Genomic DNA, 14,421 nt, shown 5'->3' with positions numbered 1-14,421 from the left:
GCTCCACACATCCTACCTGAGGGACAGAGGGGACTGTGAGATGATCCTCAAGGCTGGTTTTCCTCTTTCACCCAGGACAGGCCCCAGCAAATTCTCACCTCCAGAGGCCAGGTCTGCCCCGCAGGACTTGGAAATATAGCCCTACTTCCATCCAGCACACCAACCCAAGGAAGTGCCTCAGAGCCCTGGGGCCCGGGGGCCTGGCCTTGGTCTCAAGGCGTCAGCTCCACCTGGAAAGGAGTGAACTCAAGCCAGGACGCCCCATCTCCATGGCGGAAACGGTGCTGCCGGCTGCTCCCTCCTGGGGACTCTGGGCCTGGGGCTCCTGTGGGAGTTCGGGGGATAGCTGAGTCCTGTGGAGGTGCCCCTCCTCCCCACCCAGTGGAGCTTGGGGTGGGGGCAGGTGAAGACAGGGCGGGAAGCATGGGGCCTTCCCCCTCCCCACAGCACTGAGAAACCAGGGGAGCATCCAGAAAACAGTGCCCACAGGCACCAGCTCCAGGTGACCCTAGCCCAGCCAAAGACCCAGGGCCAGTGTGTGCCACAAAGCTCGTGCCTGCTTTGCTGCTTTGCCTGCTCCCTCCTGCCTGGGACCACCGTAGTGAGAGGAAGAGAGAGTGGTGGCCCTCTCCTGACTCCTGAGGCCTGTGATCCAAGCTCCCAGCCCTCAGGCAGGCCAGGGTCTAGACACTGCTGCCCCAGACACACCCCCCAGTCCCAGCCCACAGGCTTCTTGCAGGATCCCCTGGTGCACCTGGGGGCAAAGCACAGTGAGCAGGAGTGCAAAGAAGCTTTGTCGGGAGGGCGGTCCCCACCACCCTTAGACCCCCAGGGATGGTGTCCTGGGGCCTGGGCTCAGATGGACCCTGGGAGGGATGGTGCAGGGGCTGCTTTTTGCTCCAAGAGGACAAAGTGCCACATTGCCTCCGCAGAGGGCTGCCGAGCTGGGAGGACCCACAGTGCAAGGCCACACAACCCCCCAGGAAACCCCAGAGCCTTCAGGTTCCAGGCTGAGGCTGTGGGCGGGAACCCCTGTGCAAGCCCTCTGGAAGAAAAACCTCACAGCTCCGGCGGAGGAGGGCCCCACCCGCTCCCAGAGCCCAGCGTGTAAGGGAGGGGGGGTGCCCACAAGAGGCCCAGGGAAGGGTTGCGGCTGGGACACCCCCTCACTGCCCCCAGATATCCCAGGCAGCCCCTCCCTCCACAGAGAGACCCACTGGGCCTGACCCTGCCCTGGGCACAGGGTTGAGCCAGGGACGGCCCGTGGGAGAAAGATGGCTTCATGGGCCACTGGCCGGGCCAGGCGAGTCTTTCCCCAGTTCTGGGTGGCAAATGGGGTGGGGCCAGAGCCTTCTGGCTAGGGAAGACACTGGCCTGACTGGTGTGGCACGGGCAGCAAAGGAGGGTCAGAGGCCACTCTGGCCTGGAAGAGTCTCCAGCCACCTGGACGGGGGTGGCCAGGCCTGGTCCCTGCCCCCACTCTCCAAGGGGTCGGGGCAGCCGGGCAGAGCCAGTAAGTGTTTGTTTTCAGATGACATTTGTAAAGAAAAACAGCCTCCCACACTGCTTGACCCTGTGTCTGGAATGTGGGGAGGCAAACAGCTGTGCCCTTCCCAGACCCTGCACAGCCCCTGGTGGGGGCAGGGCCCTGGTGGGGGCAGGGCCCGGAGGTGCAGCCTGGGGAGGCACCGGCCATCGTGGTCAGGGCGCGGCAGCCAGGCTCTGGGCTCTGTTCCGGGTCTCACTGTGTCCCCAGTGGGGTGCCGCCACCTCCCCCCCAGCCTGGGCCCCGCCGGTCAGACACCCACAGGGACAGCTTGTCTTGGCTAGCTGGCTACAGCACCTCGCTGGAGTCCAGCAGACACACGCTCCCGTGCGCACGCCGAGCCCCAGGCCAGCCCTCACGCCACTGCCCCTGTCAGACCCCTGCCTGCGGTGGGCTGCTGTCTGCCTTGGCCTGCCCCACCTCTCTCCGCGCCCTTGCCTCCAGGGAGCCCCCCTGGAGGACTCCAGCCACCCAAGCTCAGCAGGGCCAGCCCGAGCCCCTGCCCCACCCGGCCTGTGTGAAGGGTCCTCAGTCCCCTGATCCCCCAGACCCTCCAGGCTGGGTCCCTGGGGCTAGGGGAAAGCCGGCTCCGAGGCCCCTAGCCTGGATGATTTCTGGGAGGCCCGTCCCCTGCCACGTGCCTGGTGACCCTTGCTCCTGCCTGGCTGCCCGTGGTCCTCTGTGCGACCCCCACCCCCAGCCCAGGAGCTGGACAGGAGACTCTGGACGACAGCAGAGCCATCCTAGGGCTGCCCCTGACCCTGGCCCTGACCCTGCCCTGGAGCCTGGTTTCCAAATCTTGCCTCATGCTTTCGCCAGACCCCCTTGGCCCCTTCCCCTGACCCTGGAATGCCCCTGGGGCATCCTGGAAACAGCCCCTCCTTTGCTTACTATTGGGTGCCAGACTTCACCAGCACCGACCACCTGAAGGTGCGGGGACATCCCCCCATTCCCTCTCCTGGGGGTCCCATCGCCAGTTCCCCGTGGGCAGGATATCAGAAGCGTTCTCTGCGCAGGTCCTCCGCCCCTTCAGGCACAGGGGAGGGTGGCTCAGGGGCCAGTGGCAGATGTTGGTGCCTGCCCCTGCAGCGGGGTGCCCCGTGCTGAGACAGTGCCATGGGGAACATTTCACCCTGGCCTCCCCACGGGTCCCTTCCCTTCCCCTTGGGGGCCCTGGCCCCAGGTCCCCAAGGCCTGGACCTGCCTCTGCCACCCTCAGAGCAAGGATGCGCTGCAGAGAGAAAGGGGCTGTGACTCGGCCCCAGAGCTCCGGCTTCCTGTCTCCCAGCCCACAAAGCACTAAAGGCCGTAGGTCCTGGGACATCAAAGGCCCAGGAAGCTCCTTGTGCTGAGTTAAGCGTAGTGGGGGCAGACGCATGTAGCTGGCATTTCCCACATTTACAACGGCTCTGCTATGGGCTGGGAATCGGCTTCCCCTGCACCCCGGTCATCCCTTGTCCAGAGGGACCCATGGGAAGGCCAGGGTGAAGAGTTTAGAAGCCCCACAGAACACCTCATTTGCCACATGGAGGGTAGACTGAGGCCCGGAGTGTCCCCTGTGCGCACTGTCTCAGCTCGGGGCACTCTGCTGCAGGGGCACTCTGCTGCAGGGGCAGGCACCAACATCTGCCGCTGGCCCCTGAGCCACCCTCCCCTGTGCCTGAAGGCCCAGCACTTCGAGGGCTGCCTGGGCTGAGGACCTGCACACAGAACTTTTCTACACCCCACGGAGGAGGCTGAGGGGTAGAGGCAGCTGCAGGAGCCCCAGGGCCACCAAACAGGCACGCCTACCCCTCTCCTCAGTGGGTGCAGAAAGCTCTTAAATAGTGGAAAAGCAAGGGCATGGCCACATTTCACAGGCACTGCTTAGAAGGTTCCAGAAGGAGACAATGGCATGCAGGGAGCAGGGCCCAGGCTGGTGGGGGCACAGGGATGAGGCCAGTGAAGGCCACGGGTCAGGGGGGGCAGTGCCCAGAAGCCAACGACCCCATTCTTATCGCCTGTGTCTCTCTGCACACAGCGTCTCGTCTGCAAAGTTAGCTGAGCAAACGCCAGGAGCCAAGGGTCGAGGCAACGCCATCCGTGGGGCCACTCCACACCCCTCTGCCGGCCCCACCAAGACCTGCTTTCTTGGTTGAAATCCAACTCACAGTCTGCCCCCGGGGGCCCAGCAGCCCTGCCCACTGGAGCAGCTGCACCCACAGTGCCCAGCTTCCCAGGGCGACAGGGGCTCGGTGAGCCTTCCTGTCCCCACCGGAGCATGGCCAGAGTGATTTTCTGCTTCTGCTGCAGACCATCCTGGACCTGGTGGGAGCAGCTGTAATCGCATTATCCCATTATGCCTCCACTGGGCACTGCGCCGGGGACAGGGCTGCCAGGACACGACTCCATTTACCTATCGCCAGTGGAACCCTGGGGGCTCTCCTAGGTCCATGGGGAGGGGTGGCCGTCTCTTTAGGCCCAGGGACCCCAGGACAGGGGTAGAAAAGCACGGGAGAGTTAAAGAGTTAAGGCCAGAAGGGGCCAGTCCGGCCAAGTGTAGCAAAGCTGTCCACCGGTGGCCAGGGCATAACTGAGGGGCTGTGTGGGGAACAGAGGAGGCGTCTCGAGCCCCCCAGCTGCTCCGAGCAGCTGCTCATCTTACCCAGGCCCATGCCCATGATGAGCTGTGTGACTACCTCCAAGACCAGTCGAGAGGCTTGGCCCGGGGGCCTGCGCAGCGGTCGGGAGGCTCGGCCCGGCGGCTATGCAGACCTAACAGCCGGCTCCAGTCCCGAGGCAGGGCAGTTGTGCTCCAGAGGGCTCCCACAGCCACACTGTTCCTCCCAGGTGGACACCCTCATGGCACATACACCCCTGCTCTCAGCCCTCTCCTTCACTGGATGGAGAGACTCAGGACCCCTAGAGGTGGCTGGCGGGCAGAGGAGGTGGAGCTGGTCTGAGATGCAAGAGGTGGCCCGTGGATTCTAGGAGCAACCGGCGACTTCCGAGGTCCCCCACCCACTCAACACACGTTCTCAAACCCCATTTTACAGATGAGGATGAAAGGCCCAGCACAGGGGCCCACCAGGCAAGGTCGGGGGGCTCCAGGGCCAGAATCTGGCTTCCCGCTCTGGCCGGGGGTCAGAGGTCTCCGGTTGGCAGCCGAGGCCAGCGGGACACAGGCTGAGGGATGGGGACAGCTGCTCTCTCGGCACAGACAAGGCTCCCCTCCTCATGCTGCAGACCCCGGCTGCCCCATCAGTCACGGCCCACCCAGGGCCGTGCAATCATCCCCCACTTCTCCTAATCCTCCTGCCAGCTTCTTCCCAAGAGTCCAAGCAGTTGGATGCATTTTCTAAATTCTCAGGCCACTGCTGTTTCCTCCTCAAATTCCTTGCCCCCCACCCGCGGCCCCCTCCCAGCCATGGGAAAGGACTGCTGCGGCCTCCCCACAGGCCCATGCATGGGCGGGGCTGCGTCCAGGCAGCTGTGAGGTACTGGGACCCAGGGGTAACAGCCCCAATTACAGAGGCGTCATGGGAAAGAGGCGAGGGGAGGCCACCCAGAGCCCCCACCACAGCCCCGCTCCACGCCCTCCCTGGATCTCTGGCCCTGGAGAGAATCAGATGGGACCCCCAGCAGCAGTCACTTGAGTCCCGCTGCCACTGGCTCTGCTGAGGATGCCCACTGGGCCATGCTGTGGCCACCTGGCTTGGAATGTGGGCACCAAGGTATCGGCCCAGATTTCTACTCATCAGAGCACCAGCACAGGGCCGAGCCAGTGACACAGAGCCCCCGGGCTGCACGGACATGTGCTGCACGTACCACAAACCAGCCTGCCGGGAGGGAGGGGTGCTGCCCAGGGCTCCGTGCCCTCCCGGAAGGGGCTACAGTGGGGCTGATTGCCAGGTGGTGGCTCTGACGCAGGAGAGGACAGATGGATAGAGCCCGAGGGCAGCCCTGGCCAGGTGCACACAGTGGTGGCTATGACGCCTTCTCCCACGGCTGTCGCTCTGGGTCCAGGAGTGATGATCTCCAGGCTCCAGAGAACTAGGAACAGCCGGCAGGCTTGCTGCTGATAACCGGGCCTTCTCCACCTGGTGGGGAGTGATGAGGCAAGACCGGATGGCGGGCCCCAGGCCTCCCCTCTCCTGGAACGGCCAGCTCTCCTAGCCTGTGCAGGTCTCAATACGTCCATGATTACGCAACCAGCACTTATCGCTGGATGTGAAGATCTGGAGGCCAGGCGGGGCCCTGGGGCCACAGCCTGCCCGCATGGGTGAGCGGTGAACTGTGCAATTAGCTCTCAGGCCATCATCACCAGACCCTGCCTTTGTTCCTCCACCTGCCAGGCAACATCCGCTGGCAGCCTCCCACAACCTGGCCAGCCTGCTCTTTCTCCCTCCACTCTGACCCCTTCCTCCTCGGGGTCCTGACATGAGGCTGTCTGGCACCCATTTTCAACTACTCTTTTCTTTCTTTTGAGTTTCACTCTTGTTGCCCAGGCTGGAGTGCAATGGCACAATTTCAGCTCACCGCAACCTCTGCCTCCCAGGTTCAAGCGATTCTCCTGCCTCAGTCTCCTGAATAGCTGGGATTAGAGGCATGCACCACCACGCTCAGCTAATTTTGTATTTTTTGCAGAGACAGGGTTTCACCATATTGGTCAGACTGGTCTTGAACTCCTGACCTCAGGTGATCTGCCCGCCTCGGCCTCCAAAAATGCGAGAATTACAAGCGTCAGTCACCGCACCCGGCCTTCTTTTCTTTTCTTTTTCTTTTTTCCTGCCCTCAACTATCCTTTTCATTAAAAAATTCAGAATCCTCTCCCCTGCCTGCCAGGATGGAACCCAAAACCACGTAGCCAGTGGGCCTGCCTGAGTTGCGGCCCTGCGCCTGTCCCCGACAAGTCACCCTACGTTTTCCATTCCATCATCCTCTCTCTGCACCTCAAGCACCGTGACCCCTCTCCCGCCTGACCGACCTCGCCGTCTCCAAAGGAGACCCTTTCTTGTGCCATCCCACCCTCTCCAGGCCCGCCGTCTGCCTGGGGGCTGCCCTGGTGGCTGCGCTGTGTCTCCCACTGCTGTCCATACGTGCTGCCTGCTCTGTGCCTCAGAGGCACTGGAGCTCATGTGCACGGGGCAGGTGGCCTTTGAACACTGTGAGTCCCCACATCTTGCCCCTGGAGGCCACAGCTGCCCTGGGCCAAAGCTGGGCCGCTTCCTCTGCAGGGACCAAGGGCAGGGCTGCCTCCAGGGCTTCGGGGTAGGAGAGAGGGAACGAATCTCCTGGAGGCAGATGAGGGCCGCAGGGAGGCTGGAGGCCTTGAACCCCTCCCAGAGAGCCAGTGGAGGGATGTTGCCGGGTGGATGGGAGATGGCAGACGGGTGCTCTGGGGGCTCCTCCCTCCCTATAGCACCTTGGACATGTTTTGTTTTATCATGGTGAAAATACGTAACACAACTAGCCACTTTAACCATTGAGCCATTTTAGCCATTGAGCCACTGAACCATTGAGACACTGAGACATTTTAGCCATTCAGCCATTTTAGCCACTGAGCCACTGGGCGCACACATCAGTGGCACTCAGTGCTTTCTCACTGCCGCGCAGCCATCGCCACTGTCCACCTCGGAACTCCTCCCCCTCCCAAACTGAAGCTCCCTGAAGGTGCCCAGCCGACTTGCCAGCCTCCTTGCCAGTAGATGAGATGCGGAGGCAGCCCTGCTCAACCAAGGAGGCAGAAGTCTTGACTGTTCTCCCTACGGTCCCATGGGGACCTGCAGCAGGGCCCTGGCTGGACAGACGGCCATGAGGGGTGTGGTGTAGTGATTGCGTGCCCCGGCCTGGGCACAAGAGTGGCGCCCTTGGCCTGCCCAGCCCCTGCCCTGCAGCCCGCCTGACAGCCGGGGGAGCTTCACCTTCCAGCCTCTGGCTGTCATTAGCTGCTCCCGATGGGAGGTGGGACGGGCAGGGGAGACTCGTCCCCGCAGCCAGTGAGGATCCAGGCTCACGTGGGACCACCTGGACCTCATTATTCTTAAGTGGTCCAGTCTGAAAGTTGGGAAGAGGGGAGAAAACATTGCCAATCCCCAGGCCTGGAGAGCCCCCTCCCTCTTCCAGCCAGCACTGAAGCCCTGGGGGCCTCAGCCACAATGGAGAGCTGAACCGGGCCCACCCCAGGCCCAGGAGGGGCATCTGCAGAGGGTTCAGCCCCAGAAGGACTTGGAGGTCAGGCAAGTCAAAGGGAGTTCAGAGCTTAGGAGGGGTGAGAGGTCAGACTCTGGTCCTTTCTCATCAGCTGGGGTCCCTCTGTCCTTCCAGAAGTCACCTGGGGTGTCTACAGTCAGGGCCCGTCTGACAGGTGGGATGGTGCTTCCCAGCAACCCCATCTTGGGGAGAACCCTGCTGCCTCTCCCTGCTCTCCACCTCCGGCACAGGCCCCGGCAAGCCTCCAGCTGATGACAACGCCAAGACAGTGCTGAGTGGACTCTGGGGCCAGCATCTGAAGGCACCCAGGACACCAGACCATCCAGCCACACCCCAGGCTACAAAGATGGGGAGCTCCGGGGAGGCTGGGGTGCCTTCAAGGTGCACCCTAGCAACATCCTCGACCTGCAAGAGGGACACTCGGTCGCAGCATGGGGAGGACATGCTCAGACCCCATGGATAGGATTTGCTCAGACCCCAGGCAGGCATCCTGAGTGTGCCTGGCCTGGACCCCAGGCTGGTAGCTCCTACCTCTCGCAGAGCAGCAGAGGCTGGCAAGAGGGACTCAGGGTCCTGGCTGGGGGCAGAGGGCCCTGCACGGCTATGGGGTCCTGACCCAATCCTGCATTTCCACAGAGAGCTGCCTGAGCACCCATGCTGAGGGTCCCTGCACCCCCTGGTGTATGGGGGACCCTTCCCCCACCCCACCCCCTATCGCCACTGAGACACCGGAATGTGCAGGATGGCTATGAGGGGAGAGGCAGGCCCGGGGCACGGCGGGCAGGGCTGGACGGGGCTGGGGATCTGTAGGAGGCTGGCCAGGCAGATGGGATGTGTCCGGACCCTTAGCGTCATCACCTCTGTGTTTTGACCACCGAGCAAATATACCCTAAATGAAGCACAAATTTGCAAGGGGACAGTCAACTCTGTCCTTTCTTCTTAATCCCTCTGGCTTAGGGTTTCCCAGCCTGGACAGCCTGTCCAAGGGGAAGACCGCCCAAGGGCACACGGGCATCCATCTGGGGACATTCAGGCAGTGACCAATCCCCGGCCGCCCTGGTGTGTGCCCAGCACTGTGGGCCTTTTCCCAGCCAGCTAGTGGGGGAGCGGCCGCTGTGGCTCCCTGAGTCTTAGCGAGATGGTCAAGGATGAGACAAAGATGGAGACCCACATGCGGCCGCATCCAGGGGCAGAGGAGGCGGAATACAGGACAGCTCTGCCATCCCCTCAGCCGAACCATGAAAAGCAACCCTGTCCCCTAAGGCCCCAGCACCCACCTGGAGGCCACCATGGGCTGGAGCCCAGCACAGCCGCCACCACCACGTCTTGGCTGTCCCACTCAGGACAAGTTGGTTCCAAGCCGTCCAGGCTGGAGCTCTGGGGGTGGAACAGCACAGCTCCTGAAGAGTCACTTGTCCAGCCCTGGCCGTGGAGGGACAGGTGAGAGCCCACCGAGGGCTCTGGGGACTCCAGGAGGGACCAGCTGAGGACACCGGTGGGGGTGATGCCTCCCCCTTCAATGGCCACTCGCAGGAGGCAATCCCAGAGCCCCGCTCCGTGGGCCACCAAGTACCTGGAGCCTCATTTAGAAATGGCCATCCCTCCCCACTGGCCCCAGCTGGGATCCTGGTGCTCCGAGAGTCCTGCTGTGGTCCCAGGGAGGAGGAAACCCCCTCCCAATCAGGAAGCATCCTCAACCCCATCTAATTCCAGACGCTGCCTCCCACCTTGGCTTTTGGAGATGGAGAACAGAGCCGGCCCTTCCCCAAGGCCCTGAAGCCCAGGAGGGCGCCCCTCTGAGCAGACAAGCTCACCCCTGCTCCCAGGACGAGCAGGCCCCTGCCGAGGCTCTGCTGCTGCTAATTGGCCCCTGGGATAAGCAGACCTGTCCAGGAAAGGACCCCCTGATCTCCCGGCCCCAACTCCATCTGGCTGGGAGTTCTGACTTAAGCAAATAATCCATCCAGGGAATTGAAGGCTCAACAGAATCGCCCGCTAGGATCCGGTCTCGGTTCCTCCACCCTCCTCCTCCCGCCTCCACCTGGGCTCTTGAGATCAACAGCAAGGCTTTGCAGTCATGAGAGCTTCCCTCAGATGCCCTCCAGCCTCAACCCAGAAGAGATGGGTGCCTGGGCCGTGACCCCTCACACAGGAGGACCAAACCCAGAGAGGAGACGGGGAGCCATTGGCCCAGACAGCTGGGGTGTGCAATGGACTCAGTGGGGCCCGGCCCTCCTCACTCCAAGGGGAGCTGGGAGCCGACCCAGTGAGGGAGGACGTCCTGGGAAAATGATAGGAATCAGGGAATGGCCCCGGGGCTCCAGACCTCTTCTGATGGAGTGATTCAAGGCCCCTTGGCAGGGTTGGGCATCCTCTGGGCCCTCGGGGGATAAGGTCCCCTCACTCCACCACAGAGCAGCATCTGGGCACCTACCTCCTGGCCATGGGCAGAGCAAAACTCTCTCCTGGACCCCAGTGCCCAGAGCCCTGGCCTTGAGAAGGAGCTGTGTGTCCTCAAGAGCCCCCCCACCACCTTGCAGGCAGCTCACCCTCCCACCCCACCAGCTGCAGGGTGCAGACATGAGTCTTTTACATCCCCGAACGCTCCTTCCGCGCCTGCTTCAGGAGGGCAGCCCTGCCTGCTCACAGCCCAGCCCTGCCCAAACTCCTGGCCAGGGGACACATGGGCGTTAGAACATGGCATCCCAGTTCTGTTCTATGTTCAGGAAGATGACACCCATTCGGCTGAGGGGATGGCTGAGGGGATGGCAGAGCCCTTCTCCCCACAGCCCCCTCTGCAAGTGCAGCTCTCCTTTCCTCTCCCCGCAAGCCTCTTCCTGAGGGCGGCCCCATCTCTCCACCAGCATCACCCTTCCTGGGCGCATGCCTCTTCCTGAGGGTGGCCCCCTCTCTCCATCAGGATCACCCTTCCTGTGCCTCTGGGGTGCACTGCTTCCCCCAAGCCCTCCCTTCCTCCTTCAGGGTCAGGCCCTTTCCTCCAGGCCCCTTTCTGTCTCCTGGTCTCTGCCCTCTCCCAAAACTCATTCTATTTCTCTACATGTCTACCTTGTTCCCCACCCATCCCCATTCTCCCAGTCTCCCGCCTGCCAGGCTGGCCCTGGCCCCAGCCACTTGGCAGCCTCCTCCTCCTCCCAGAACCTTCTCTTTCCTTCCTGGTCCCATCTCAAACTGCAGCAAGCTGGTCAGAAGGTGAGACCAGGCTGGGAGGAGCTCTGGGTCATGGAGATGGTGGCCGGGGGAGGTGTGGGAGGTGGAAGGACAGGTGGGCCAGGTGGGGAGCAGGGTGTCTTGCCATGGGAAGGGCTGGAGGAAACACTGTATCCAGGGATGGTCAGAGTTCGCCTGGAGCCCCAGAAGGTCTTGCTTTTAGAGCCGGGCGGGGCTGCCGTGTGGCCAAGCCAAGCCAGTGGCCGCATCCCTGGGCCTGGGCTCCTGGCGTCTGCCCCGGAGCCCACCATGTTGCAGTACTGAGTGGCTGTGCATTGCTGCTCTCTTCACTGTATGACTGGGGGTTCCCTCTGTGCCCCTCAAAGCCCCATCTGGCCTGGACTTTGGGTCTGCAGCTGGTGCATGAGAATCTTCCCACATGGCAGCGTAGGGGGACTGGGGAGCCGACCCCAAGGCTGCCAAGGTCTTACTTGAGTAGAAGACTTCCATCCTGAGCGATCCTGCTGGCCAGTCCTCCGGATCCAGCCCTCCTGGGGCTGTGGCCACCCACAGGGCTCCAGGCGGGTCTGGGGTCCCTGGGACTTCCATCCTGAGCGATCCTGCTGGCCATCCTCCGGATCCAGCCCTCCTGGGGCTGTGGCCACCCACAGGGCTCCAGGCGGGTCTGGGGTCCCTGGTTCCCCAGGTCGTCCACCCCTTGCTGCAGCTGCTCCGGAAACAGAGGGTGCTGCCCTGGCCATTTTGCTCCTTGCTGGGTGTCTGGGAGGGCTGTGAGGGGAGAATAAAGGGCAGGGAGAGGTGAGAGACCTGAGAGAAGGGGAAAGGAGTCTCAAAGGAGGGGAGGGAGGGCGGGCCAGCAGCGTGGCGCAGCGTGTAGGAGGGGAACATGGCGGTGCCCGGCACGAGGTGGGGTGCGGGGCAGCCCTGGAGTCCTGGCTGCCTCTCCCGACAGCGGGTCCGGCACTAGCCAGCCAGCTGAGCATGTTGTGTGCGGAGTCTGCAGAAAGTGCTGACCCGCCAAGCCCCACAGGCCAAGCCAGGCCCGGGGGACAGGAAGGAGCATGGGGCCTTCACTCACTGCCCAGCCTGGGGCACGGCCGGCCCATCTCCCATTTCCAGGGCATCCGGGGACGGGCACGCCCCGGACACTCACTGCCCTGCCACGGGAGGTTAGCATCCTCCCTCATCCAGTGCCCTGCTCAGGTGGCTGTTACCTCCCCTACCTCCTCCAAGACCCTGAGCAGGGGAAGAAAGAAAGTGGATGGACCTGACCTTCTGACCTGAGTGCGGTCCCCGCTCTGTTCCCCTTTCCTCTGCCCCTAGTTCTCACTGCGGAGGAGGACAAGAGCGCTCACCTGGGGTGGCCCCACGTGCCTGCCAGCCTTGGTCCAACACTGCAGAAGGGGCCTTGAGGAGGTGGGGAGGAACCCAGAGGCAGACCCCAAGGGTCTTCCCTGAAAGCGGAGGGCTGGTGAGCAGCAGGAAGATCCGGGATTGTGCCCTCAGCTGCCCTCTCTGTCCTGACGTGTCACCCGCTAAGGGTCACGGGCCAAGGAGGGACCGGGCAATGTCCGGGAGCCAGAGTTGGGATGGCCAGGCTGGGTGTGGGGTCTGTTGGGGATCCCAGGTGAGAGGAAGGAATTGGGAATGGACTTGGGCCCGAGGCAGGCTGAGTGGCTGGTGCAAGGCAGAGGGCTGGGCCCCGGGGGCATTCTGTCCTGGTTCCCCTGTCCTCTCACCCAGTTCGTGAGCATCCCTTGTGGAGCGGGCCCCGGAGATCAGAGGGGTGGTGGGCGGATGCAGTGCAATATCCCCCAAGGAAAGTGTGCTGTGCAGTGGTGGAGGGCAGGGCTGGAGGGGCCCCAGCTGCAGAGCAGGACGCCGGAGGGCGCAGGGCAGCCGAGCCAGGGCCTGGGGTGGCCGAAAAGTGGCACTGTGTTCTTGCGGGCCGGACCAGAGCCCAGGCAGTGTCAGGAGGTGAATGGTGTGGAAGAGAGAGGAGTTCCAGGGCACACTGGGGGCCCCCTATGTGGCTGGAAGGTGGAGGGGCGCTGGGTGGAAGGGCTGGCATCGGGCTGGTGGCTCGGGCTAAGGCAGCCGTGCAGGGGCTGGCTCCTGCACCCATACCCGGCGAGACGTATGGGCTGGAGTGGCCACAGCACTGGGGAGAGACAGACGGAAGGGCTGGACAGGAAGCAGGGCTGTGGCCAGGCCAGGGCCCAGGGAGGACAGGGACAAGAGGCAGACGTGAGGGTGCAGAGGAGCAAAGTCACCAGGACCTGGCCTGGATCGGGATGCTCAGGAGGCTGAGGCACTTGGAGGAAGGCCCTGGGGGAGCCCGGCTGGCTGCCCCAGCCCTGCCACCCTCAGCTCCCTCTGCCCGCCAGGACTCCTGGGCTCCATCAGGTGCCACAGCACCCTGGCCGCGACGTCACAAGGTGGGACAGGGTCAGCAAGGTGACCTCTCATGCCCCCATGTTTGCAAATCCCCAAAATGACCCAAAAGACAAGCTCAAGGCTGGATTTTCCAAGAGAGCCCCTTCAAGTACCAAAGGACACAAAGAGCAGGCCCTTCAGAGTCTGCAGCCCGCAGACGGCAACACAGGTCCAGGCCCCAGGACCCCCTTGGGCACAGAGCAGCCGGAGATTCCACAGCGGGCCTTCAGGGCTCCAGCAAACATGTGCAGGGCTTTCCAGAGCCCCGCACAGAACAAAGAACAAAATGGGGAGAGCAGGGCCCGGGCTGAGCGGACCACGGGCGGGTGGGTGGGTGGAGGGGACGCAGCGGCATGGCGCCCACTGCCAGGCCAAGGGCAGCTGCAGGGGGCTGGGCTGGAGCAGACCGGGGGTGGGGGTGGGGGCTGGAGGAGGCTCTCATGGCCGGAATCAATAACTCACGCTGGGGGAGGGTGGGAGACGTTTGTGGCGGGGCGGGGGGGGGTGCCGGACAGGGTGTCCCTCCACCCCCAAGTTCAAAGTTTTATGGCGAGCAGGCTTGACTTCCTCCCGCGTCCCTCCTCTCCAGGTGTTATTTGAAAGAAATACTTTTCAGACTACATGCTGAAAACTTCAGCATGAAAATTTAATGTCAGAAACTCTGTAATCTCTTTCCCAGAGATAAGACCCAGCCCCTCGAGGAGGGGCGAACTCGATCCCTCTAACACAGAAAGCAGACGCCAGGCCGGGAAAGCAGGGGCCTGGCGGCCTCGCTGGGGGAGGCTCAAACTCGCGCTCCCTCCCTCCCACCCGGGGCTGGGAGGGGGTGACTGAAAGAGGCCCTGCAGGGATGGAGCTGCAGGGCTGGGGTGAGGGGTCCGGCAGAAGGGGCCGTTCTAGTGCAGCCTGCAGGCTTGGGGCACACTCGGGCCTTTGGGAAGCACTTCCTGCTGCTCTCCCGCGTGCACCCCACTCCCTGGAACTTGGAGTGGGTGCCGCTGCTGCCAAGGCTCAGCTTTCCATGACGCCTGAGGCCCCTGGCCCTCTCACTCAGACCC

Source organism: Trachypithecus francoisi, unplaced genomic scaffold (assembly GCF_009764315.1).
Source record: "Trachypithecus francoisi isolate TF-2019V2 unplaced genomic scaffold, Tfra_2.0 Lachesis_group8, whole genome shotgun sequence".
NCBI classification, from domain to species: domain Eukaryota; kingdom Metazoa; phylum Chordata; class Mammalia; order Primates; family Cercopithecidae; genus Trachypithecus; species Trachypithecus francoisi.
Note: the sequence above shows the minus strand (reverse complement) of the source record.